Source organism: Grammomys surdaster, unplaced genomic scaffold (genome assembly GCF_004785775.1).
Source record: "Grammomys surdaster isolate TR1022 unplaced genomic scaffold, NIH_TR_1.0 196, whole genome shotgun sequence".
Classification (NCBI taxonomy): domain Eukaryota; kingdom Metazoa; phylum Chordata; class Mammalia; order Rodentia; family Muridae; genus Grammomys; species Grammomys surdaster.
This window is the reverse complement of record NW_021604641.1, coordinates 2,741,601-2,768,679: the sequence shown is the minus strand read 5'-3', so window position 1 is coordinate 2,768,679 and position 27,079 is coordinate 2,741,601. Positions and strand designations below refer to the sequence as shown.

General features: G+C 39.3%; 1 pseudogene; it reads right to left on the bottom strand.

The window, feature by feature from the left end:
- Positions 1–5,722: 5,722 nt before the first annotated feature.
- On the bottom strand, positions 5,723–6,718 carry LOC114623289 (annotated as a pseudogene).
- Between the last annotated feature and the right edge of the window lie 20,361 nt (positions 6,719–27,079).

The window sequence follows — 27,079 nt, the reverse complement described above, 5'->3', positions numbered from 1 at the left end:
TGGAGTGAAGCTATTCTCTTGGAGAAAGGGAAGGAGCAATGGGATGAGGAACTGTCTGAGGGTGGACCGGGGCAGGGATAATGACTGGACTGTAAAAAAGAAAAAGATTAAAGATAAATATCAAAAAAGGAATATATATCCCCAATGTTAGTACCTCAACAGGTGCCGGATAAGAGATCAATCTACCTCTGAGCTTTACTTTCAACCCAGTCTATAGCTTTTTAGTAAGTTTCCTGTTCCCTGTTTAGTAAGTTCACTGTTTCCCTTTCTTTAGGTGATTTTCAACTTGCCTCTAAACTCATAAATTCATTTGCATTTGTCCTCATTTTGCTTACCAGCTCATGTCTTCATGACAGTGGCAACAATGGGGTTGGCACTCGTGCACTTTGTCACAAAATTGTTCTGAATGCAGATTTCCTCCCTCCACTGAGACACTTGGTTTATGTTTTAATCTGTAGTCATTCTTCATCTTTCTCTGCCTTTTCTCTTCTTGAGGTACACCATTTTGATCATTAGTTTAACGATTTCACTTTTAACTCTGTCTACTTCTTATATCCTTCAGAAAAAGTTAGCTTTATAGAAAAATCTATATGGGCAACTTAAAACTATTATATTTATTTTATTTTATGTGTATGATGAGTATTTTCTGGCATGTATGTGTGTATACTATGTACATTCATGATGTTGGCAGAGGCCCAAAAAATGAATCTGATTCCCTGGGACTGGAGTTACAAGTAGGTATGAGCCACGATATGGATGCTCACAAGCAAACCTGGGTCCTCTACAAGAGCAGCAAGGACTCTTGACTGTCGAGCCATCTCTCTATACCATATAGGTTCTTTCTAAGTAAGGGAAGAGTCTATGAGAATCAATGAAGATGATTCACACAGGGTGTAAGCATTTTGAGAGCATCATCTGGCTTTCACTGTTGGGAGTTTATTCTTTTATTCTTGTTTGCTCAGGTTAATTGGTTGGCACTCCCTGAATACACAATAATTGACGGATGGGAGAGCCTGCTGAACAGCAGAGGTTAAAGAGGAGGTTAAATATTTCTTCTAACAAAGGAGATGGATTGTTTGTGATTGTGTTTTGGTTTTAGACATGTGTCAGTTGTGCCTGTGTGTGTGTTGATTTTGGCCGTTTTAATTGAGATTAGTGGGATGTAAAGACTTTTTGAATAATATGTAAATACCTTTTTATTTTTTGGTTTTCAGAAACCACACACAGCATGCAGCCCAAATCATTTTATCTTGTGGTGCTGTCTGACAGGAAGGATATCAATCGTAAGAGAAGTTGGTGTGTTCTGAATTTCTATCCTGTTGCCCAGACAAGAACTCTCACTGAAATATTATTTTAACAAGCACATGTATATCCCCTATTAGATAATAGGCAATGGTCTGGGCACTTTGAAATTATAATCTCGACTGAACCTGGTGACACAAGCCTGGAAGCTGAGCTCCTCTGGAGGCTGAGGCAGAAAGGTTGGAAGTTTAAGACCAGACTGAATAATTTAGACCCTGTTTAAAAACAACAAAAACAAGAAGAAGAAGCAAGTCCTCATTTGATTACTCAATATAGTTACTATTAATTACCTTCATTATAAAGTTCAAGAGAATGAGGTACATATTAGGCATCTAACTTTCTCAAAGACACAGTCATTCAGTGCTAAAGTGGAAGCTCTGAGTCGGCTCTGGGCTCGGTGGGCTTCTGTATCTTGCTGTTGCTCCCATCTGCGATCTGTTTGGACTCTGTGACTGATGGAACATAGTTTTCACACACTAAAGGGCTTTCTAAAAGCAAAACCTTTAAAACCCGGTCCACTTGGAAGTACATAATAATGGAAGTGAGAATGTAGACAACAAACCTTGATATTAGAACCACACGTGACTGAGATGTGCTCTCCAATCTTATTGAGATAAACACTTGACAATACATCCACAAGATCTGATACTAAAGATGCTTCACTGGCTGTCACCATCCCTTCTGGAAACTTGTGATCACAGCTGGCGACATTGCTGAGATCTTTTTTCTGCTGTCATGCTTTTTCTTTTGGCTAGACATTACAGTGAGCAGAGTTCCATGGTCAATCAATGTACTGTGTCAGGATCAATAGCAGTCTGCGAGCATCCCTTAGGCCCCAAACCTTTCCATTTCTCACTTCTTTCAGGGCTTTGCACATTCCTTCATGAAAAAAGAGGATTTGGGGATTATTTTCACTACCTGTAGCTTCTCATGGACAAATGAATCTCTGATTATTGTGGAAATCTAGTCAATAAAGCTGTCAGAACTCTTAAAACATTGACTGTGCAGCCAAGTTCAGTGTGCTTAACCTCTAGATGCTTCAGAGCATAAAATATGAGAGAAGGAAATGATACTTATACGAAAGGACCTTTAAGGGGAAAAGAGCTGAAACTTAGATGGTAGGAAATCATCCTATATTTCAAAGTTGGAACAACAATCCTAGGCTTCACTGTGCTACTTAAGAAGTCAGAGCAGTTTAATGAAGGCCTTGATAGATGAATGACTTTTTCCCAATAACTCTAATTGCCCATAATGGCCCCAGATGCTCAGTATTTAACTTTAAAGAATTGCATTCCCCTACCCTTTTCTATTCCCTGTACACACATCAAATCACAAGATGCAGAGTGCCATGAGGCATGTCATGGGATTCATCTTGTGACCTCTACTCTTCCTTTTTCTAGAACCTAGGTCTGTCTTTTTATTTGCTCTCTGTCTCCTCTTCCTATTAAAGAATAAGCCAGGATTCATACATGACTTTTTCTCTTATGCTAGAACCTAGGGGAAATTTCTATGGTTTATTTCTTCAGGAACTGTCACATAGGTTTGGAGTGGGTACCGTCACTTCCATGCATCTTAGCTTTCCCCCTTAGCAGCCTAGAAATGATGCCAACTCAGCAGTTGCATGCCTGGGTTAAAATGACACTAGCAATTAGGAGGAACACCGATCCTCTGGTGGCTTACACAAATCAGATACTCCAGTAAAAACTTATTATTTTTATTCATTTATTGATTTTTGAGATGGATATCCCAGAATGACTTTGAAATGTCTATCCTCCTGCCTATGTGTCTTGAAAGCTGGGATTACAGATGAGCCTGCTACATTCACAGCATATTGGGTATTGTTGACCAACTGGTGACTTTCCTTCAAGCAGTACTTCAGGGGCCTTTGAATAGAAGGCTACATTGTCTTGTCTATATTCCTTTAGTGTTCACCATACTTGTTTAATGACAGCAGAGGTGACGTTTCATGAGGGCCATGTGTGTGGAAGCTTCTACAAGTCCCTTGGAAAACAGTGGGCATCAATTTGCTTATATTCCTTTGGCTACATTGAAGGTGTTGGGGAAATGGAAAGCCCTCTCCCATAAAAAAAGAGGAAACTCATTAACACATAGTCCCACAGTCTAGAGTGCAACAGAATCATATGACACATGTACTGTGCTTCCTGAGGCATTGTGATCTTTATTTGAAGGAGAGAGGAACAATTGATGGAGAAACAGATGCTGGCTTGGGAGGAGGTGAGGTGACCTAAGTCACCATCTTGCCTCTACTAAGTCATAGGTCTCTGTAGCAGCTTCATCTCTCTGAATGTTGTTTACTTTCTGTCTATGTAATGGCATAACAATATGTCTCTCCTAAAACATGGCTCTGTGAAGGCCAAATGAGGTGGGTATGAGGTGGAACAATCACCTTAAGAGCAAACACTAGGATTCATTTTTGGAAAACGACTAGCTTTCATAAGAAAAATTATCTCACCAATTTCCTTATAGTTGGCAGGTGTGATGTTTCATCTCTTTAATCACAGCACTTTGGAGGCAGAGGAAGGTGGATCTCTGTGAGTTAGGTGCTAACCTGGTCTACATAGCAAGTTCTAGGCCATCCAGGGCTATATATTGAGAGTGTCTCAAAATAGATAAACAGAGTTACTTAAGGTGGGAAGGGAATCTCATCGCATAAGTCTGTAGGGGAGAAATGAAATCATTTGCATAACAATTTGCAGAACACAGAGCTGAGGAACAAAGCACCCAGTAAAGAAGGGAAGAAAGTCAGTGGAGAAGGGCTGCTGTTTGTCAATGTTTTTTATTCACAAGGGTATCTACAATTCATTTTCCTACCTCTTTCTTCATTTGTTTTTGTTTCTGGATGCAAAACTTCTCTGTATCCCTAAACTTTCTGTACAATTAATAACTTAAGCTGTTTAATTGAAGGAATAGGAAATGAATTCTATGTTTTCTTCGATGTGGAACTGAAGTGGGAGGAAGACTGATGTAAAGGATGAAAGAGAAGAAAAAGGAGAGCAGCATGTTTATTGTGGAAATATAAGCCCAGAAAACATGGTTGAGTTATTATAGCAAATGTAATGCAAGTCAAGAATTCATGGAGTAGGTAGGGGTAGAGCTGAGTGCTCAAGTACCTGCTTCTCATACACAAGAGATTGTCTTCATTCTAAGCAACACACACAGACTCAGACACTCATTCACGGACACATACTCATACATGGGACATACACTCATGGACACGCAGACACAGACACACACAGACACAGACACAGACACACATAGAGATACAGATACACATACAGGCAGACACATACATGGATACAGACACACAGATATACAGACATACAGACACTCACAGACAGACACAGGCACACAAACATAGACATATACACAGACACATACACAGACACACATACATACACACAGACACACACACAGACACTCAGACACAGACACTCAAACACAGACATATAAACACAGATACATACACAGCCACATACAGAAACAGACACACAGATACACACAGAACCAGACACAAACACACAGACACATACACAGGCAGGCACACACAGACACAGACATACACAGAAACATATATACAAATATACACACACAGACACACACAGACACACAAATATACACACAAACACACAGTCATACACATACACACACACACACATACACACACACACTTTTACATGTGCAGTAAATACATGATGGGTTATCCCTCCACTTACCAAATGCTATCCAAAATTATAAAACATATCATTCTACTGCTCAAATCAAAATTTTCAGTATCTTATTCTTGCTTTATGTTATTACACTTTTACTTATACCTTCACTGGCCTTTAAGTTTTATTCTTTTGCTTTAAATTTGTGTATTAGTGCATTTTCTAAAAACTACAAAATTATCCAAACAGAACAGATTGAATTCCAAGGTTAAGAAGATTTTCTAATCATAATTTATGGTCCAATGAAATGTGATAAAATAAGGTAGTATGCATGCATGTTCCCACCCTGAGGCTGTTGGCCAAATTCTTCCTCAAATGGGAGAAAGAATTTCTGACATTAGTCAGAACCCCCCAGGAAGCATTGTTGGATTTATAGAATGGTACATTTCATGTACTCAGATAGGTTTCAGTGACCTGATTTAATGTGTAGAGATTTCATCCTATGTATTAGAATATGTTTTGCCCCCTGAAGTTATAAGGACTAGTCGCCGTCTTAATTTCAGAGTATTGTAACACCTTTATTATCATGGCTTCATATATTATAATTTATGAAAGAGTTATTTTCCCCCAAGGCTCTGCTATTTTTTTGAATACAAAGAGAAGTCTTTATTGATAAATAAATAATGATTAAACATTATGACGCTTTGTTAGAGAATAAAAGCTTCAGAGTCGCCATCTCCCCAGCCCTGGTCCTAGCCACTAGCCCCAGCCTTCTTGCTGAGAGCCTTGGATGAAGTCTTGAGGTGTAACTCAGGTCTTTTGGGGTTCTCGGGAGTCTTTGTTTTCCTGACCCTAGGTGTGGGTTGTGCTTTGTGTCCCATGTCCTGGGAAGGAGTGGGCGTTTTGGTCTTCTGTACTGTCTTAGCTCCCTGAACAACTGTCTCAGTGTGGGCCATGGTTGCTGTCTTTCTATTGGCGGGAAGCAACACTATTCTGGACCTTGCTGGCTGAGGGCTTTGATTTCTCACACACATCTTTGGTTTTCCCGTGGGCATCTGCTCCTTGCCTGCTGGCACTGTGTTTGACATTCTGGCCTCTGCTGGTGCTGAGAGGGTCCCCGGCAGCTTTGCCTCCTTTTAGGGGGGCCTTTCTGACCTCTCTTGGCTTTGCCTTGTCTTTCTTAGGCGCCAGCTCCAGCGTGACTGATGAGCAGGGATAAGCCTTCCTCTTCTGCCCCGGTTTTAGAGCCGCTTTCTCCGCCTTGGCCTTGCCGACTTGGTCTTTCTTTAGCAATCCAGATTTCTTGGGGCCTGTCTCCTTGCACCTGCAGCTCCCCTGCGGGCTTTCTGGGCACAAGATTTCTTTTTCTTGGGGTTGGGAACTAGTTTGAAGCTGCCAGTGGCACCCTTGGCCTTGGAGTTGGCAGGCCTGGTGAGGAGGCCTTGACGTACGCCAGTTTCCAGAGCTTGCTTCAACAGGTACTTGAAGCGGGTGGTGTCCACTGGTGGGTACTTGTGTTGGATATAGACCTTGATGGCTATGACTGATGTGCCCTGGCGCTTCTCCCTGGCCTTTAGAGCCTCTAGCACCATGTGTAGCATTGTTGGGTTCCGTTGGTCTGCTTGGATTCTGCTGCATCTTGGACCTGGCTTGTTAGCCCCAGGGAGCCCACATGATCCAGAAGGTGATGTGTCTGTGAAGAGAAAAGAGGAGGAGGAAGAAACACTGGAGACACTTCCTGGAGCCATGGCACAGGCAGCGGCAGGCCAGGCGGATGCTCACTCCTATTTTTTTTTTCTTTTTAATTTAAAGTATTTGCAAAGCTGTGCAAACGATGGACACATTCACAATTCGCAGGAGAATCTTTCTTTCAGGCTGCTCCCGGGGTAGTGATTAGTAGAGTCTTCACTGCATATTTAAGTTCTCAGAATTGCTTATCTGTGGGGTGGATCAGTTAAGAATCTGGTTGAGCTGTCGATACTTTACATAATTAAGTTCTTCTTGTCAGAAAAAGAAAGGAACAAATTATGGAGAGAAACACGCCTAAGGTTGGGGCTTTAAAACACTTTCTGTTCCTGTTATTTTCCCATTTATAATCGGAAACAAAAGCAAAATAGACGAGATCAAGGATCAGTCGGGCTGACAGCTCACATTTTCTTGAAAAATTCTTTCTTGAAAAATTCTTAGGAATGTTCCTCCGCAGACCCCTCCGCAGTCTGTGGTAAATAGCAAATGGCATTAAGAAAACAACTTCTCATTGTTCAAAAATAGACTAATATGTGGGTGAGGCCAAGGTCAGAGTAGGGAGAGATTTTGCATGTAGAGAAATTGGTCCAAGCGAACACTTGGATACAGAAAGGGTTGACAATGGAAGCGTCTCACAGCCTTTGGAGTAGCATAGACTCACCTTGCAGCATTGTGTTTGACTCCTGCATTTCTGTGTAAAATAGAGACCTAAACTAAGTCAGACGTAAACTTTGCATGCTGGTAGGGATGTCCACACATTCTACAGGCATGTGTGGGTGACACTAGACTGCTTGCTTCATCGTTCTGAATCCTTTATTTCTCTTTCCTCTGGATGGGCTAGTGTTCTGAGTGGACTCCAGTCCCTTCTATTTATAGTTTTCTAAGATGTGGAAGTGCCTTTCTCTGGTTAGTGTAATAGGAAAAATTTCATTTGCTTATCTATTACAAATGAAAGTCGCTGGGGAATATGAAGAACACTTTCAATTCCACGACCATTATTTCAGAAGCAATCAAATGTAGAGGAATGAAAGTCAAACACAGAGAAAAATGCTGATAGATTGGGTAATCTTCATGGCTCTCTGGGACCATCATTATTCCAGTGTTCTAGAGGAAAATGCAGATTTGAAAGATGGTAAACCCCAACCCGTGCAATCAATCACTCTTCTCCTGTAGCAATAATAATTGCCCAGGAGGTGCTCTTCAGACATTAGCTATATAGTCATTCCTGTTTGTTCCAAGGCATACTAAATCTTATGTAAGATTACAGGAACGCGCCTGCCCGATTAGTATGTGGCTCCAGGATATTTTCCGAGACAGAGACTCAGTCCCATTCACCTGTGAATGATGAGGTCAAAGTCAGCTCTGCAGCTGCAAAGAGCAAGAGCCTTGACATTGTCTTTCCTCTAGAATGCTCTGTCCTTTACATCCAGATTTTAAAAATAGGTATCTGTCTGCCTTTATGTATGTGTGCCACCTTCATAATCGGAAGGTGATTTTATTAATACAGTAAATCATATTTGACTGATACTTTAGAAGATGCTTTTTCTGGGTAAACTAAAAGCCTGGTATAGCTTTTCCTGATGTTCTTAAATATTTTATTAGCAGAGTCTCCTCACCACCCCTTCCTATTCATAGTCTCCTTCAGTTTAATGATATAAAGCAGGTGGTAGACTTGTCAAAACTGGATTTCCAGTAGAAACAGTCTTTGAAAATGTGGTGTGTTTTCTTCCTTATTTTTCTCTTTATTAGATGTCTCAGGGTCAAAAGGTTCAGGTGGTAGTTTGGAGAAAGACATATCCTGTTTGTAACTCACGTTCTGAGGGTTTTTAGAGCCATGATATTAAATATGATTGTTTTTCCATCTTCTTAATAAGGCTTTCATGTTTCTCTTTCACATTTACTCTAAAGGGAGCAAGAAACACCACTTCTCTTCCACTTTCCTTCCACTGTGTTCTAGTGACGCTGCTCAGAGTGCCTGTGAGGGAGTCTGTGGGGGGAGTGGTGGGTCTGTCTGGATGGTCAGGGAGGGTTTTTATTTATTAGAAAGTTCCTTAATTATGAGCTGTTTGGGTTTTTCATCATCCTTAAATTTCGTTTCTAATCAAATGGAGGCTGAATGTTCAAAGTATTATTAAATACAGGGAACTACAGATAACTTCTCTCCTTTTTATCGTTTTGAAAATTCCTTTTTTGATGGGAGTGAAAAGGGAGAAAATCGAATGGCAGGGGAGAAGTTACAGACATGCAGGCTACTTCAGCATCTCTTGTCTTCAAAACTGTCTACTGGAACAAAATATACAAAAATTGGCATGTGTCATAGTGTATTGTGTAAGCGTGTGTGTGTGTGTGCGCGTGTTGTGTGAGAGTAAGAGAGAAAGAGAGGGAAAGAGAGAGGAAGAAAGAGGGAGCTAGAGAAGGAGAGGGAGTGAAATGTCAACCTTGGGTATTATTCTTCCGGTGTTGTCCATCTTGGTCTTTGAGACAAGTTCTGTTATTAACTTGTAGTTTCCTGATTCTGCTAGGCTGACTGACTAGTGAGCCAGAAAGATCCATCTGTTTCTGGCTCCTGGCTCCACCACCACACACTACACCCTTGATATATATAGATATGTGAATATGTGTGTGTGTGTGTGTGTGTGTGTGTATGTATGTATGTATATAAGTATGTATGTATGTATGTATGTATGTATGTATATGCTGGGGGTTGAGCTCCAGTCCTAAATTCTTTACTCACAGAACTGTTCCCCCCACTTCTTTGTTTTTCTTTTCAGTTACTATCCCCATTCTCAAAGAACTGAATTCTAGCTGCATAGAACATTTTCTTCCTTTTTGAAGTTTACATAATACAAATGTAACAAGTATTTGTAATTTGTAAATAGGCTTTCTATATACAGTCTATATATTTATATAGCACTGATAAGAGCGTATCAATGTATATTGAAATATATATATATAATATATATATAAATGGTCCTATATTTGTCATTGTAAATAAAATAATGTAACAATATATTTGGTCTGGCTTTCTTTAATTTGGAGTGTGTGCACAAAATTGAAGAGTTGTTCACATTGTTGTGTGTAGCTTTATATTGCTCAAATATTCACTAAATTTGACTATATTAATTTGATATTATATTTGTGAATAGATGCTTTCTTTCCTTAGCGTGATAAGTGTTTAAAGGCATATAATCGGGAACTGAAACATCTTTATTGAAATCCCAGTTTATGTATATATACACACATGTATGCATATAATTGGGCAAGTCACTTCCATTGTTTAAGCCTTTACTGAAAAGTGTGGATAGTGAAAGCTTCCTTCTGGGCCAGGTCCTTATGGGGATCCTTACTCAGTTTTATTGACAAATGCAAAGCATCTTTAAAGTACTCAGCATGTGGACAGCACCATGGACATGTAAATGATGACTGGTTCCCTAACTGGAATGGATTTTTTTCATTTTATTGAAAATAGATTTTTTTCCCCTTACCTAACATATCCTGATTATGTTTTCCCTTCTCTTGATTCCTCCCAGTTCTTCCCCATCTCTCCTCTCAACCAGAATCTACTCCCTTTAAATCTCTCTTTAGAAAACAAACAGATTCTAAGGGATAATAAAATATAATAAGATAAAATGAAAACTAACGCACTGGGGTTGGACAAGACAAACAAACAGAAGGAAACGAGCCCAGGATCAGGCATAAGGATCAAAGACCCACTCATTCACTTGCTCAGGAATCCCATAAGAACACTAAACTAGAAACCACAAAAATATACACAGAGGACCTGGCGCAGACACCTATGCAGACTCTGAACTTTCTGCTCCAATCTCTGTGAATTCATGTAAGCTTTTATCATGTTGATTTAGAGGGCCTTGTTTTCTTGGTGTTTTTTATCCCCTCTGACTCTGATATTCTTTTTACCTCCTTTTCCATAGTGTTTGCTGAGCCCTAAGGGGAAGGGTTTGATAGAGACATCCATTAGTGTCTGAGTGTTCCAAGGTCTCTCCCTCTGTATAATGTCTGACTGAAGGTCTTTGTATTTGTTCCCATCTGTTGCAGGAGGAATCTTCTGTGATGGTGCTTGAGGCAGGCACTGGTGCAGGAGTATAGCAGAATATCATTAAAAGGCATTTTATCAGGACTTCTATTTTTTTTAAACATCAGTAATTTTTGGTTTCACCCTAGGTTCCTGGGCTCTCTAGTTTTGGTTCTTGGTCACTCAAACAATTTGAGGCATGGGTTCCATGGCTTGGAGCGGGCTGTAAATCAAACAAGACATTGGTTGGTCACTCCCACAAGCTTTGAACCACCATTGCTCTAGTATATTTTGTAGGCAGGACTGCATTGTAGATCAAGGGTTTTGTGGCTGGATTGGTGTTTATGTTTCTCTTTTAGTAGCCTGCATGAGTACTTCCCCATACACAAAGACAACAGAACAAAGGGGTGATGACTTTAAGAAGGCACAGGCTTGACTTTTGTTAATGAGTTGTGTAGGTGTTATCTTCAGCAATGGAACCTTGGAATAAGTTTGTGGAAAGCAAACTATAGTCTTGAAAACAGCATGGGAAGTTTGGGTATTTCCATAGGACCCCTTTGGTCAACAACTCGATTAAGATATAACAGAATCTTGGTACTAGACGTTTCATATGGTGACAAGAGATGGCCAACTGGGACTTTGATTTCCCCATGGAACTGAATCTTCTTCTGTCCTCATTGCTTTAAATTCTGAGAACAGAACAGGGAGCAATGCAGGCTACTTATTAAAAGTAGGGAAGTGTTCCCTTTGGCAGGGCTAAAAGGAGTTCTTGACATCATTTATCCTTTGTCCCCTCTTCATTAATTTTAAAGTCAAGTATTTACATTTAATTTTCAGGGGTTTATTGTTTAATTTAAAAACCCCAGTTACTCACTGGCCATCTAAAATAATAATGCAGTATATAATGAAGAAAATTTAGTTTATTATGACTGCATTTTCACAAAATGATGCAGAAATTCTAGCTATACAAAAGTTATACTTTTGTTTTCATCTACTTCCCTAGCTATTTACTGTTAAGGTTGACTCCAGAGAAAAAAAAATAAAATTCAAAGGAGGAGAGTCTTTGTAGAGATAATAGTCAAAGATATTTTATGAGAGAAAGAGGTGGCTTGTGTGTGAAGAAAAGGAAGAAGCACAATGTGATTGAGAAAATGGCTTCAATACCATTTTCTACGTTTTCTTCAGCTCCTCTTTGCCAGTAAGCTTGCCTTCCTCCCTTTTCTACTCTTTTCCACCCAGAATCCAGAAGACCTGGGAACCCTTATGCAATATTGTTATGAACAATGATATAGTGACAAATGCTTCATTGTTTGTTTGTTTTTTTCTAGCCTTTCTCAATTTCTCTCCAACTAGTGTCAGACTTGGGTCAGCTTCACGAGCCTGAGCTGGTTTGTGGAATATGCAATCTTTAAAAAATACAATAGAATATGTATAGATATTTTGTTATTTAAATTGGTCATTTGGGCACAGAGCTAAACAGAGAATTCTCAACAGAGGAATCTCAAATGGCTGAGAAGCACTTAAAGAAATGTTCAAAGTCCTTAGTTATCAGGGAATTGTAAATCCAAACAACTCTGAGATTCCATCTTACACTGGTCAGAATGGCTAAGATTTAAAACTCAAGTGATAGCATATGCTATTGAGGATGTGGAGCAAGGGGAACACTCCTCCATTGCTGGTGGGAGTGCAAACGTGTACAACCTCTTTGGAAATCAATTTAGTGGTTTCTCAGAAAACTGGGAATAGTTCTACCTCAAACCCAGCTATCCCACTCCTGGAAATACCTGGACAATGCTCCATCATCCCACAAAGACACTTTCTCAACAATGTTTATAGCAGCTTTATTTGTAATATCCAGAAACTAGAAACAACCTAGATGTCCCTCAACTGAAGATTGAGTAAACAAAATGTTGTAAATCTATGTAATGGAGTAATATTCAGCTATGAAAAAGACATCATGAAATTTGCAGGGAAATGGATGGAACTTGAGAATATTATCCTGAGTGAGGTAACCCAGTCCCAAAAGGACATGCATGGTATGTACTTATAAGTGGATATTAGCCATAAAATACAGGTTGCCCATGCTACACTCCACAGACCCAAGGAGACAAGACAGGAAAGATGCTTGAGTCTCACTTGGAAGGGGGAACGGAATGGTATTGGAAGGCAGATGGGGGGAGGGAATTAGGTGGGAGAGGGGGCTGAGGGGGTTTCAGGGTCAGGTATAGGGAGGAGCAGGGGGGAAGGCCAGGTGGCCATGAGAATGAATGGAAATCTGCAACTGATGGGGGAGGGATTAGTAGGTATCTCCACAAAGAGACAGAGACCTGGGGGATAGGAGAAACACCCAAAATTCTGTGGAAGGGGATAACTGGGATCGAGACAGTGAGCAGGATGTAAAGTGAATAAGTAAAAAAAAGTTTAAAAAATTTAAAAAAAGAAAATCCTCTTTCACATTTTTTTGAATTAATAACATTTAAAGAACTAAAAATAAAAGGTCATTACTGTCAGTTTGTAATTCCAGTGCACAAACTATGTTATATAATATTTTTCAATATATAGAGATATAGTCTTGTTTTGCTATATATCATATAATTTGTGGGTTTTTTTGTTGGCAATTTAAGTCTATAAATACCTTAAATTTTCAATGTCTTAGATACTTCGCTGACGAAGTGGTTCAATAAAGTTCAACAAAAACTGTACTGCTCTTGCTTACTACTTTGGTCTAGAAGTCTCCAACTTCCACTTTCCATTGGTATGCGGTTTGTGAAAACAATTTCTAGAAAGCAAACCTAGACTACTTGGCTTTAGACTATCAGTTTTAAGACTATAAGGAATGAATTTCTGTTCTTTACAATTACCCCGTCTCAGATATTCTGTCACAGCATCACACATCAGACTACACCTAGATTACTAGGTTATTCCAAAGCTGTAAAGGTAGCTGTCTTATGGAGCCAGTCCTGACTAGATTCTTATTTATAAAATTACAATCCGTGCTTCAGTTTGTAATTTATCTTCAAATACCAATAAGTACATATTTGTGAGAGTGAACTCTAAGTCTCATTTACTCTTTATCAATGAGGAAGCAAATGTGCACAGAGACGGGCTGCTAGTAAACACGGTTAGAGACAGGCTGCTAGTAAACACGGTTTTGAAGAGGTTTATACAATGCAAATGTTAAATATCTGAATAAGTCAAATCCCCTATCAACCCAAGATGGTGAAAGATGGTGAGAGGGAACCTTACTTCTCCCTGTAATTGTATAGAAGCCTCATGATTAAGATGAAATTTGATTAGATCAAAACCATACCTCTTCAACATTTGCCTGTGCTTATGACTGTGTCTTGGAGTTATTATTTCTGTGATGAAACTATATGACCAAACTTGGGAAGGAAAGGGTTTATTTGGCTTGTCCTTCCACATCATAGTTCATCATCAAAGGAAGTAAGGACAAGAACTCCAAAAGGGCAGGAATCTAGAGGCAGGGGCTGATGCAGAGGCCATGGAGGAGTGCTGCTTACTGACTTATTCCCCTTGCTGTGCTCATCCTGCTTTCTTATAGAACCCAGGACTATCAGTCCAGGAACGGCACCACCCACCATGAGCTGGGCCCTCCTTCATCAATCGTTAATTAAGAAAATGACCTACAGTCTTGCCTGAAGCCCAATTTTATAGAGACACTTTCTCAGTTGAAGTTTCCTCCTCTCAGATGACTCTAGCTTCTCTTAAGTTGTTATAAAACTAGCCAGCCTGGTGTGTATGTGAGTTGGTATGAATAAAGCAATATATAGTCTTCTTGCATGTGGACATCTATCCTGGGGGGACTATTAATAGAATTATTTCAGAAGAAATAGAATAGGTACTTGTAGTCTGTTGAGTGCTGCTATAGCAGAATATCTGAGACTTGGTAATTATAAAGAACAGAATTTCATTCCTTTTGGTCCTAAAAGCTGATAAGTCTAAAGCCGAGGCATAGTCAGATTTACTGAATATGTTTGCTTTATCATCACAACTTCCAGAGGTGAGGAATACTATTCTTTATATTATCACAAGTGCAGAAGAGCAAAGAAAAACTACTTCTAAATGTCCTATTCAAAGGTGTGAGGCTCTTGTGGCCTAATCAACTCAGAAAAGCTGTACCAACGCCACATTAGTTTCAGGAAGACATTCATACAGTTGCTGATTTTTTGGAGACAGTCTAATTCATTGTAAGTTCTAGGTCCTAGGGACCCTCTTAGTCAGGTAAGCAGACATTGTGCTTCAGTCTGTGATGAACTTTTAGTCCACAGATGTCTCCATCACCAGCCTATACATGGATGGACACTCTAGTCTGCTTAGGAGCTATATGTTAAAATGTACCAAGATCACATGTTAGCATCAATTATCATTGCTCAGTTTTCAGAGAGTATGTTGTGTTCATTAGCCTAGAATTCCACTTTAGATGCAGAACTGAAACTCAACCGAGGAATAATTAAGGACAAGGAAGAAAGGAAAAGAAGATTCATCTGTTAACCACCAAAGAGCCTATGAAGGCACCTCACAGAAACAATTCAGAGACTCAGATGTAGTGCCCCATGCCTGCCATCTCAGCACTCAGGGAACCAGGGCGAGAGGACCACGTCCCAGTATGATTGAATAAGCAACATTGTAAAACGAGAGAGGAAGAGATGGACAAAGGAGGGAAGAAATACGGAAGGGCTAGAAGAAGGCTCTGGGAAGCTGGCAAAGACTTTAGACTGATGAATGACTAGGGCCTTTGAGAAGTAGGAGTCACTGTCACAGGCTGATGATCGCTTATCCTAAATGATGAGATAAATAGAATTTCATACTTTTTGAAAAATTGAATTTCGAATATTTTGGGATGGGATCTAAGTTTAAAAATGAAATTTACTTATGTTTCTTAATCACTTTATAAACAACCTAAGAGTAGTTCTGTCCAAGATTTAAAAAAATAATTTTGTACATAAAACAGAGCCCCATAGCATATGTTTTCTGCTTGTGGAGTCAGGTCAATGTTTGAAGTTACAGATTTGGGTACACTGTATAGTCTTTGTTTTGGAGTTTTAGATTAGGGGTGTACCACTGCACTTATTTGAATTGAGACAAAGGACTTGAGATAAAATCAGATTTGCTATTAAATCCTGGTTCTATATTTTTCTAACAACTTAATACAATGCTTTACCCAAGCATGGCTTGGGTTTCTGAAATTACAGGAAAGAATGCATGTGAATACTTAGAAGAGTGCCATTCCTTACTTCTGCCATTCGCTATTACAATGTGTTCAGTGATACTTTGCTGGGAAATCTGTGTCCTCTTTTTGGGGTCTCCTGTCCACTTTCTCCTTGATGTGTACGTAGGCTCATTGTTATCTTTGCTGGAAATTACTAGGTTCCTTGTGCCATCTGTGCACATGAGTACACAAGTAGACAAACAACAACCAAATATACAAAAGGTGGTCTTGCGGTTAGGCAATGATTAATGTTAATTGACAACATGATAGGATTTAGAATCCCATAGGACACATATCTTTGAGTGTGTCAGTAAGAGTGCTTGTGAGAGGTGTGAGTGAGAACCTAGTCTTACGTGTGGTGAAGACTCAGAAGAGACAAAAAGGAGAAAGCAAAAGCAAGTTGAGGATCAGCACTCATGTTCTGCTGCCTGCTGCAGGTGTAACGTCTTTTTATGACAGAGTGTACCTTAATGCAGTGGGCCAGAGCAAACACAACCTTCTGTTCTTTTTATAAGGCACCTCATTGAAGCAATGCAAAAAGCAACTATTATAGGGTTTCTATTAAATAACTGGGACACTGTCTTCCCTCTGTGCTTCTCCTGAATTTTGGTAGATTTGGGTTCATCTAGGGACAGTTCAATGCTTCTTCTTTTAATGAGATTTAAGTTATCTTTAAGGTGCTATGTAAGTACAAGTAATGGAAAACAAACAGCTCTTCTGGTACTTGTGAATCTGTGCTTTAGACTGTAGGAAATTCTTTATTACCACATACTTTTTTTCTGAACATTATTTATGATAATAGAAAACATTCAATATGACCTCTTAGTTACTCACCATTGAGTTGACTGCCCAAGTTGTCATTAGACTACACTAGCAACATCCAAGTGATAGAGTCACATCAAATTGGAATGCCAGTGAAATGTAACCCTAAATGTGTTCATTGATTTAAAAGAAAAAAATAAAGTATTTCCTCCATTCATGTCAATTTAAACTCTTCTTTCTAGTTTTTGTATAGGTCCCTAACAAAGATGGATTCAATAGTTTTTGATTGGTTTGTATCTGTTTTTATTACCCAAGCATTACTTGTGAATACTTGAAATTGTTTTTAAAGACCTCATTGTATAAATGTAAACAGCAAAAATTCATGGACTGGAACTTTGAAAACACATCAAAATAGAAAACACACACGAAAAAAGAATAGTTAGCCTAACTCATCCCAATTTCCATGATCCAGCTACCTTGAGAGTGCACACACATACTAGCTTTGTCATATTTGACTTTTAATTTCAATTAACCTTCTGCAGCACTAAACTGTTTTTGTAAATTTGAATCAACATTATACACACATACAAATATAAAACTATTAAATTCTATACAAAGTGAACATATGTATTGATATCAAGATACTTAACATTGGCTTATGAGAAACTTCAGCATATAACATTCAGGGGAGAGTCTAAGGAGAAAGTAAGAACTACAAAAGTGCCTTCCAGGGCATCAGTAATGTTCAATATATTAATGATTTTAAAATGATGATGGGGCTAGGGGTGAAACAGTGAAGAACACTTGCAGCTCTTTCAGAGGACCATAGTTTGGTTCCCAGCACCCTGGGCAGCTCACAACCACCTTTAGCTCCAGTTCCAGGAGATCTGATTTTTTTTTTTTCTGTGTGGTCATAATGCACATTATCAAATGCAAACACACACACACACACACACACACACACACACACACACACACACACTATTAAAGAAAAAATACAACAAATATTGTCAGAAAACGACAAGGATGGTCCTTGTGGAATTGGTGCCCTGTAAGAATAACAAACATTAACACATTCATTAGAGCAGCCATGACTTCTTACAAAGGCTCCCAGAGTCAGGTTGACATTCCTGAATAGAAGGAAGGGGTAGGGAGGATCAGTGGACTTTCATCTGTCATTTCAGCCACTTTCCTCTGTGCATCTTTGCCAAATATGTATGCTTTAGTCCCAGCTTCAGAAAGCCTCTCAGCCTTCAGGGGTACAAGACTATACAGAGAGTGGTAAATGAAGAGAGACCCTCATCTATGCACCTGCGTGTTAGGTAGCATCTGGCCAAGACTCTCTAGATGTATGACTGTTTGGTAGTGATTGTGGTGGTAGTGTTGGTGTCTACATATACTTCTATAACTATGCATAATTAGCTCAATAAACTCATTGATTTCCTAAGATGGATTAGGTTGTAATTCCTGCTTTGGCCTGTCCTTGGTACCCTGTGTATAGTAAAGAGATGTTTGTTCATATTTCTTCAGGAAGGGTTTATGCAGTAGAAGTTAAATAATGTGATTTTTAAGAATTGAGTCCAAAGTGCTTAATGGCTTTTTATTAAGTCCTAGATAAATTTGAGGAATGATATATTACTAATATATAATAATAAGTACATTACTATAAGATATATTACTAACATATCAAAATACAGAGAATAGAGTATTATTTTTCTCTAGAAAGTAAAGAAAGAAAAGTCATGGTTAACTAAACCCTATTTACTTTATTTTATTTCTTAGCCCATTTAGTTCAGAGTTTCTCAAAGTGAGATAGCACATAAATATAATATGAACTCACCGTGCAATATTATTGTAGTACTTGCTAAAAATACAGCTTCTGGGTCATCCTTTAAACTTTCTGAATCATGTCTCTGATGTATAGAAATGCCTAAGAACTGTGTTCAGGTTTTCACTCTCTTCAATATTGTTAACTAACTTTTTTTTGGAATGCAGCAAACGTTTATTGATGGTATTCAAGAGAGTAGGGTGGGCTCCCTAGGACCCTTTTGTTGTTATGGGGGTGTGGAATGGAAATTGTGAAGGAGATGCTCAGTGCTGGGGTCCAAGTTGGGACAGGAGCAACAGAGGGCCTTTCTCTTGCTTTCAGTGTCCTTGCTGGGTGGGTGGTCCAGGGTTTCTTACTCTTTGGAGGCCATGTAGGCCCTGAGGTCCATGACCCTGTTGCTGTAGCCATATTCATTGTCATACAAGGAAATGAGCTTTACAAAGTTGTCATTGAGAGCAATGCCAGCCCCAGCACCAAAGGTGGAAGAGTAGGAGTTGCTGTTGAAGTCGCAGAAGACAACCTGGTCCTCAGTGTAGCCCAGGATGCCCTTCAGTGGGCCCTCAGATGCCTGCTTCACCACCTTCTTGATGCCATCAATCTTGGCAAGTTTCTCCAGGCGGCATGTCAAATCCACAACAGATACACTATGGGTAGGAACATGGAAGGCCATGCCAGTGAACTTCCCATTCAGTTCTGGAATGACCTTGCCCACAGCCTTGGCAGCACCAGTGGATACAAGGATGATGTTCTGGGCAGATCCCATCACGTCACAGCTTTTTAGATGTGTCACATCCACAGTTTTCTGAGTGGCAGTGATGGCACGGACTGTGGTCATGAGCCCTTCCATGATGTCAAAGTTTACATGGATGATCTTGGAAGGGGGGCTAAGCAGTTGGTGGTGCAGGATGCATTGCTGACAATCTTGAGCAAGTTGTCATATTTCTTGTGGTTCACACCGATCATAAACATGGGGGCATCAGCAGAAGGGGCAGAGATGATGACCCTTTTGGCCCCACCTTTCAAGTGGGCCCTGGCCTTCTCCATGGTGGTGAAGATGCCAGTGGACTCCACAACATACTCAGCACCAGCATCTCCCCATTTGATGTTAGCGTGATCTCGCTCCTGGAAGATGGTGATGGGCTTCCCATTGATGACAAGCATCTCATTCACAGCCTTGACTGTACTGTTGAATTTACCATGGGTGGAGTCGTACTGGAACATGTAGACCATGTAGTTGAGGTCAATGAAGGGGTCATTGATGGCAACGATCTCCACTTTGCCAATTGCAGAGCTGAAGGTAGCCCTGGTAACCAGGCGTCCAATACAGCCAAATCCGTTCACACCGACCTTCACCATTTTGTCTAAGGGACGAGTGCTGGCACTGCAGGAGAAGATGTGGCTGTCTCTGGAACAGGGAGGAGCAGAGAGTCGTTAAGTATCTTTATATAGAAGGTAAAAGAGGTCTTTCACATTCCTTAGTTTCCAGTGCTGTTTGGGCTGCGGTCTCTGTAGAGGGGAGTTCATTCTGCTATGGGAAATAGTTCATGTGTGGGCATCAGCAATGTCTACAATTGCAATGCCTAACACAGATAACAGAATCCATAAGCTGTGGCTCTGTGGAGTCAGTTCTTTTGCACAGTCTTTTAGGATTTGAATAATGGACAGTGTGTCAGTAGGAGTTAGACTTAGAAATGTCATTTTTACTAGAGAGTTGGTAAACTGGTACCCATGAGCGGGAGTTGGAAACTTTTTCTTTTTTGTAAAAGGGCAGACATGAAATACTTTTGGCTTTGTTAGCCATGTAATTTGTGGTGTAACATATGCCGCAGCTGTACTGGAAACAGCCAAGAAAAATACCTAAGTGAACAAACAGCCTTCCAATATAACTTTTTAAAAATTATTATTATTTATAAAAGCTGTCTTTACATCCTGCACTTGGCCTATAAGTTTCAGAATACTGACATCCTTCCTCAGAAAAGCTATAGTATACAGTATTATGGTTAAAAACTGTAGCATGGATATTGGATAACTAATTATGAATTGGATTTACATAAACATACTGGTGAAAATATCATCTTTGATTTTGGTTCTATTTTCTTACTGTGGATGCTACATTGGCTCTTTTATGGCTTATCAAACCTTGGGTTAGTTTGCAAATATAGTCACAAATTGTCCTCTCCTCAAGTGGGTGAATCTATTTCCATAGTCCTTTTAAGTGTGCTACCCAGGTAACACAGTATAAGAGACTTTTATATGAGTTATCATTCTAGGCTCCAAAAGGCCGTGAATTTTTTACTGTTGCTGTGCACCCTGGTATACATCACATAGAAGAGCTCTGTGGCTATCTGACTGCTTCAGTTGAAATTTCTACACATGGGTGAACCCATCTGAGGACAGTGTAAGCCTAATATACTGAGTCACATGAAAGTGGTTAGAAGAAGGTGGTTTTCATTGTTTTTTGTTTGCTTTAAGCTCCTTGTTTTAGTGCTTTGTTATACAGAGATGGACCAGTCACTGATGTATATAGGTAGCAAGGTCACAAGCTAAGACTGAAAGTGGGGAACATGTGTTTGAAATTTCTGTAGAAAACATGAAATGTTGAAGTGGGTGATGGCACATCCAGGAATGTTCTAGAATGAACTAGGGAAATAAAGGAGGGCTGCTGGTGAGTACGAAAAATTCACTTGAGGCTGCATGTTCTGGCACTCACCAGCCAACGCTTGGGAAACTGAGGCAGGGGGATCATGAATGTGAAACTAGTCTGAGCAACATAGTACAATTCTGTCTCACAAACCTCTTGAGTTGAGTAAACTTTATGGGATCCATGAACTTTAGGTTAAGGTCAGAAAATGGCATGTAGTGATTTTAGGTGTGCTCCTGCCTTGCAGCTGTAGGTACTAAGGTGGATTTAACTGTGGGTGGTTTTATTTTAACCAGTGAATAAGATGGAGAAACTTGTGGGTTGGGAGGTTTAACAGAATCAGAGGGAGTGACTGTAATACAAATGGGCATAGAGGATGCTGGTGTGACAGCAAGGGACCTTGTAAGGCCCATTGCACATTGACATCAGTGAACTGTTGCATGGAACAGTGGGGGAAGGGTGCTGGGACGATAAGCTCTAGCTTCTAGAAAGTTCGGTCCTTAAACTCACGGAAGAGATCATACTTTTCTAATTTGGCACTGCTGGGCTTCATTTATTAGAATTACCTCCACACTTACATATTCTATATAAGGAGGGAGATGAGAAGCCATGCCCATTTTGACTTGATATTCCAAGGATTGGGCAGATGCTTTGGTAGTAGAGATTTTTGTCTCTTGTTGGCCTTAGTACCACAGGATTCTGTTCTACCACCATGACATCCCTGGGTCCTCCTTTAGCCTTTCAAGTAGTGTATTTGCTTGCATGGAAATGGAAACCAGCTCCTGGAAGACATGTTTTTTTTGAGGTCAGAGTTGGTGAGAGATGTGTGTGCATTTATTTCTTCCCATTCTCATGGACTCCAACTTTATTTTTGTTTGTTTGTTTGTTTTTTATTTTTGATTCCATGCTTTCTATTCATATTCCTTTTTAACTCCTACCTTCCTGCCTCGTGGATCTAACCCCAGCGTTTGATGTGAAGATAACATTTTTTGACAGTAAGTAATCAAACACATCATGTCTGTGCAGCCCAGTCTCCCACTGATACTTTAAATCTGCATGTACACTTCTGTCTGAAAGTCTGCAGAAGACTGACTTATGAGATTCAGTCCTTGAAAATGCTCTTCCTTGCCCACAACTAAGGAGGTAAGTTTTAGATGGAAAAGACAAAATGTCATTTTCTTTTATTGCTCGTGAGTGGAGTCTGTATCTAACAGTAGACACACATATGTAGGTGGTATGAAAGAGGCAGTGGGGCTTTGTGAAGAGTAGACCCAACAAAGGGTGGGGAAGAACAGTGAAAGGTGATTCAGAGCAAGACACAATGATAATTACATATGAAAATGTTATGATGAAATCTATGGTTTATATACTAACTAAAAAAATTAACTGCAACTCAATTGTAGAATTTCTATTTGTCTTATAACCCAAGATGCTTTTTTATAGTGTTAATAAATAAGTTCATTCTATCAATAAATATTTAACAAAGCCATACTTTGGGTGTGCAGTAACATAGCATTTTGTATCCTTTTGCTGCAAGTTGGAATGGTTAGTAAGTGCAGTTTTAAAGAAAATCCCCTAGCATTTTAACAGATCATTTCAACTTTTGATGACCATTTCCTCTGTCACTGCCTTTAATAATGGTGAGAGATTTTTTTTTTCTGAGCCCTCCAAAGCGTCCACAAATGGCACTTCAACCTTCCCCTGACCCAATTTTCTCCTCCTACAAAAAATTCATTGCTTTTCTGTATTGAGTATTTTTTTTTTAACCAATTAACTGTCTCACTGTGGTTTCAAATTGCTGGTCTGAAACATTAGTATTGCGGTGCCCTGCTTTCATATTAATTTCTTTACTCTTTGCTCTTGTTTTCTTCCACCTGGCCCCCATTGCTGATGAATTCTCTGTAAACTCTTTTTAGTCTCTCAGGTGCCCTTGATAACACATAATCCCCTCCTACTTGTTCCATGGATGGGATTCAGCTGCTGCACTCTCCTTCCCCCATCCTGCTCTCCCTCTCCTCTCCCTTCTTCTCCTTTCCCCCTCTCACCTCTTTTCCCCACCTCTCCAGCAATGTTTTTCTCATCTCTGAATTTTTCTTTTCCTTTGTTACTAGAATTATACTTCTCAAACCTGTTGCCTAGTCTGTTTTGTTCTTTAGTCTGAGTGTTTTTCTTGTTAAATACCTTCCCCCCTTCTACATCTGCTCCTCACAACCCTCATCAACCTTCTGTTCTACAGACTCTGCTTTTCATTAAGGATACTGTATTTCAGAGGTAGAATAATCCTGACTTTAGGTCAAAACAGGACACACACACACACACACACACACACACACACACCCCTTCTCTCTTGTTTCATTTAGCACTGATCCAAAGTGTAATATGACCAAAAATGGTATCCTTGAGCCACAGTTCTGGCTTTCCATGTTGGTATCCCAGTCTGCAAATAGTGGATCCTTCTCATCTTGGACTGAGGTTGTTCTGTAGCTTGGTATTTAAGGATGAGTTTAGGCTACAGACAGATGTATACTCTATTTTGTGCTTTTTGTTTCATGTTTGGTATACAATTTCTCACAAAATGATAGTATCATGATTTGAAACAGGGTGAGGTCAGTGTGGAAGCAGAGGAAGAATACATTGATTCTGTATTGCTTCCTATTTCTTGCTCTGACATCCTAGAAGAGACAAGGAAAGGAAGAAAAGGAGGACTGGAAAGTAGGAAAAGGAGAGATCAGACGGGTGTGCGAGTTTCTCAGGATTAAGATGAAGGAATTAAGTGGAAAATGATGGACAGCTGTGGCAGATTCCCCACTTGCTGTGCGACCCCAGCCCCTTGCAGAGTCTTTGTCTTTACCTGCTTGTGGTCCATAAACCTGCCTTCTGGTGAAAGCTCAGAGCTATGTTACTAGCTATACACATGAAAAGTAGACTTTGAGCTGTCTGTCTAGTGCCTGGATTGTAACTTATTGGTACAGTGCTTGCCTGATTTGTGAGAAATTTGGGTTCAATCCCTAGCACTATGTAGCAACAGAAGTGTAACAATTTAGTCCCTGGGTATTTGGAAATGACTGGGATAGCTCATTAGCATTGTATGCTTTTTTAAAATAAAAATCAGGTGAGACCTCTATTACCTGGGTATAGGGTACCTGGGTATAGGCTTACTTGGAGAAGAGGAAAAGCCAACACTCTTTATGAGCAATGTATCAGTTTATGAAAAATGACAAGTTACTGTTGATTCTTCAGAAGTGCATTTGGGTTGTAGTATTTAAAAGCTGCCACTCTGGGCTATCTAGTAACAAGAGTATAAGGTGACATTTAACAGAGCAAAGAAGAAATAGCCTGGAGCCTTCAGTTTTGGTTTGGGATGGGTTAGACAAACTTTGTGGAAATTACTACATGATTTAGGCCTGCAGGCTGCATGGTTTGTGTTACTTCTCTTTCGGGAAATGCATTTTACAGTGCTTGGACCCCAGTGAATAAGCTTCAGATCGCCTCATTACTATTCTGCTTGGAGCCAACAGAGGTAAAGGCAAAGTGCTTGACTTAAAACTTTAAAAGCCTTCCAGTGCTTTACTTTATGCACCGACTTATCAAATGTGTTGGAAACTACCTAAATAAATGGACTGCTCTCATCAAATTCAGAACTTTCGAGGAGAGGCCACATGGAATAAAATGTGCTTCAAATGATATTTTTGGAAAAAAATTAAAAAGACAAGTCCCTTTCTCTGCCCTCCAGTGTACTATAGAGCTTCACTTTAGTATTCTGAAGAACAAAAGCAATTAAGATCATAGTTCATTTTACATAGAAGAACATTGAAGAAAATGGCCTGTTTATAAGTTTTCTTGAGCGTTTGTATCCTCACTGGTGTAACTGTGATGGTTTATATATAGATATCAGCATTTTACTTACTGGTACCCACTGATGTTTGGAAATAAAATGTGAATCATAGGTTATGACGCTTAGCAGTTAAACTTTTGATTAGAATTGTATCTGTAGAGTCATGGAGTGGGACTGTAATACTATCAAAGGAAAATAAGATATTTAATGACCCAATTACATTTGTCAACTGTTTAACTTATTGGTGTAGAATAGTTCACAGGACTATGGTAAGTGAAACTATTTGCTAAGAAAAAGAAGAGAAGCTAAAACAGAAAATATTTAAGACATAAGATGGAGCAAAATGTATTTTGAAATGGTTCTATCCATCGCTCTGAGTTACTATCCTATTAGAAAGTTGAAAGGCAGAGTAAAATTTAACATATCAGGCCTGCTGTATCTGAATGTACCACCTTGGTGATGTTTTAATCTGAATAGTACCTCCATTTCTCATGTTTCTGCTATTTGTGACTCTTGCTGGATATGAAGAAAGAGGCATAGTTTACTTGTGCTTTTTCATGTAGTGCTTGATGCAATCTCAACTCTTCTCTGTTTCTCTTTTACTTGGTGCCAGTGGGCTTTTTCTTATATGCTTTCATCAAAGGCTCTGTATGGGAGGATTAACACCCTAAGGTAAGGTTTTAACTGGGTATAGGAGGAAATTGAGGGATGGTGCACTTTCACATGCAGTGAATGAATCTGACCTGTCAAACCCATGTTAGAAGTGAACATTGTCCCAGGCAGCAATGCTGTCATATTTCTAGATCAACATGAAAAGTCCAAACTGTAGGAATGTTGGATTCAACAGGCCCTTTGATTTATCTGTTAACACACTTTTAAGAGTTTTGGGAAAAACTGTTAACTGATATAATTGAGTGTTCAATATGGCTTCAACTTCTATAAATGAGTTAGAATAAATACATTCATCTATCAATCTAAACTTGGCCTCCCAAGAGGAGAAAGATTTCAGTTGACAGATTCAAGGAAGAAAATGAAATTGAGCTTTAGGGAAAAAAAATGATGAAGCACCTGCAAGCCACTTAGAAGTACAAGTAATTGGTGAAATAATACTTGGTATATTGTGTTAGATGTGAATTGTAAATGGGCTTTACTAAAACTAGAAAAATAAAAGGTTTCATAATTGAGGATCACAGTGAATAAGTATGACTTGCATTTGATCTGTTACAAAATTTATTTACCAAAAAAACCAACCAACCAACCAATCAACCAACCAACCAACCAAACAAACAAACAAAAAAACCCAAACTAAAAGGGACCAGAGAGATGGTTTAGCAGCTAAAAGTATGTACTATATGGGTCCCAGGTTCTGTTCCCAGCACTGTAAGAAATGAGTCTGGAGTAACATGAAAATGATCAGAGTTTAAAGTACTTTCAAAAGGCAAAACATTTTACCTCTGCAGGAGAATGTGTAGCTATTGGAAATAAAGCAGGCAAACACACCCAGAGGGTACACCCACAAGATTTGTATTCCTGACACAAAGGAGGTGTACTGTGCCTTACATTAGCCAAAATTAGGCTTCATGCTCTTAAGTTGCTCGGATTTATCAAGATCTTTTGAGAGCAGGATACTGAAAGGGTGGGGAATTTTCTTTTTATTTATTTATTTATTTATTTATTTATTTATTTATTTATTTTTGCCACATGGCTTCTTCATAAACATTTTGTTTTTAATAGATGGACCATAGTCTCAGTTAACTCTTTGATAGACAGCCCACTTCACAGACATGTCTCCCAGCAGTTGTGTTCTGTGAGTCATGTACACCTGCCAGCCCAGGTGAATGTTTGTTCTAGTCTAGCCTCTGTAGCCACTGCATGAATACTCAAATACTTTTTTAAAAAAAAAGTAAGACAGTATTTTTCTCTTTAAAATAAAATTCAAATTTTTATTTGTATTGTAAGCAGTCCCCAAATTCCTGAGTTAGCAATGAATGCGAAAAAAATAATTTTATTTTTTTAAGTAAAAATATCTAAATA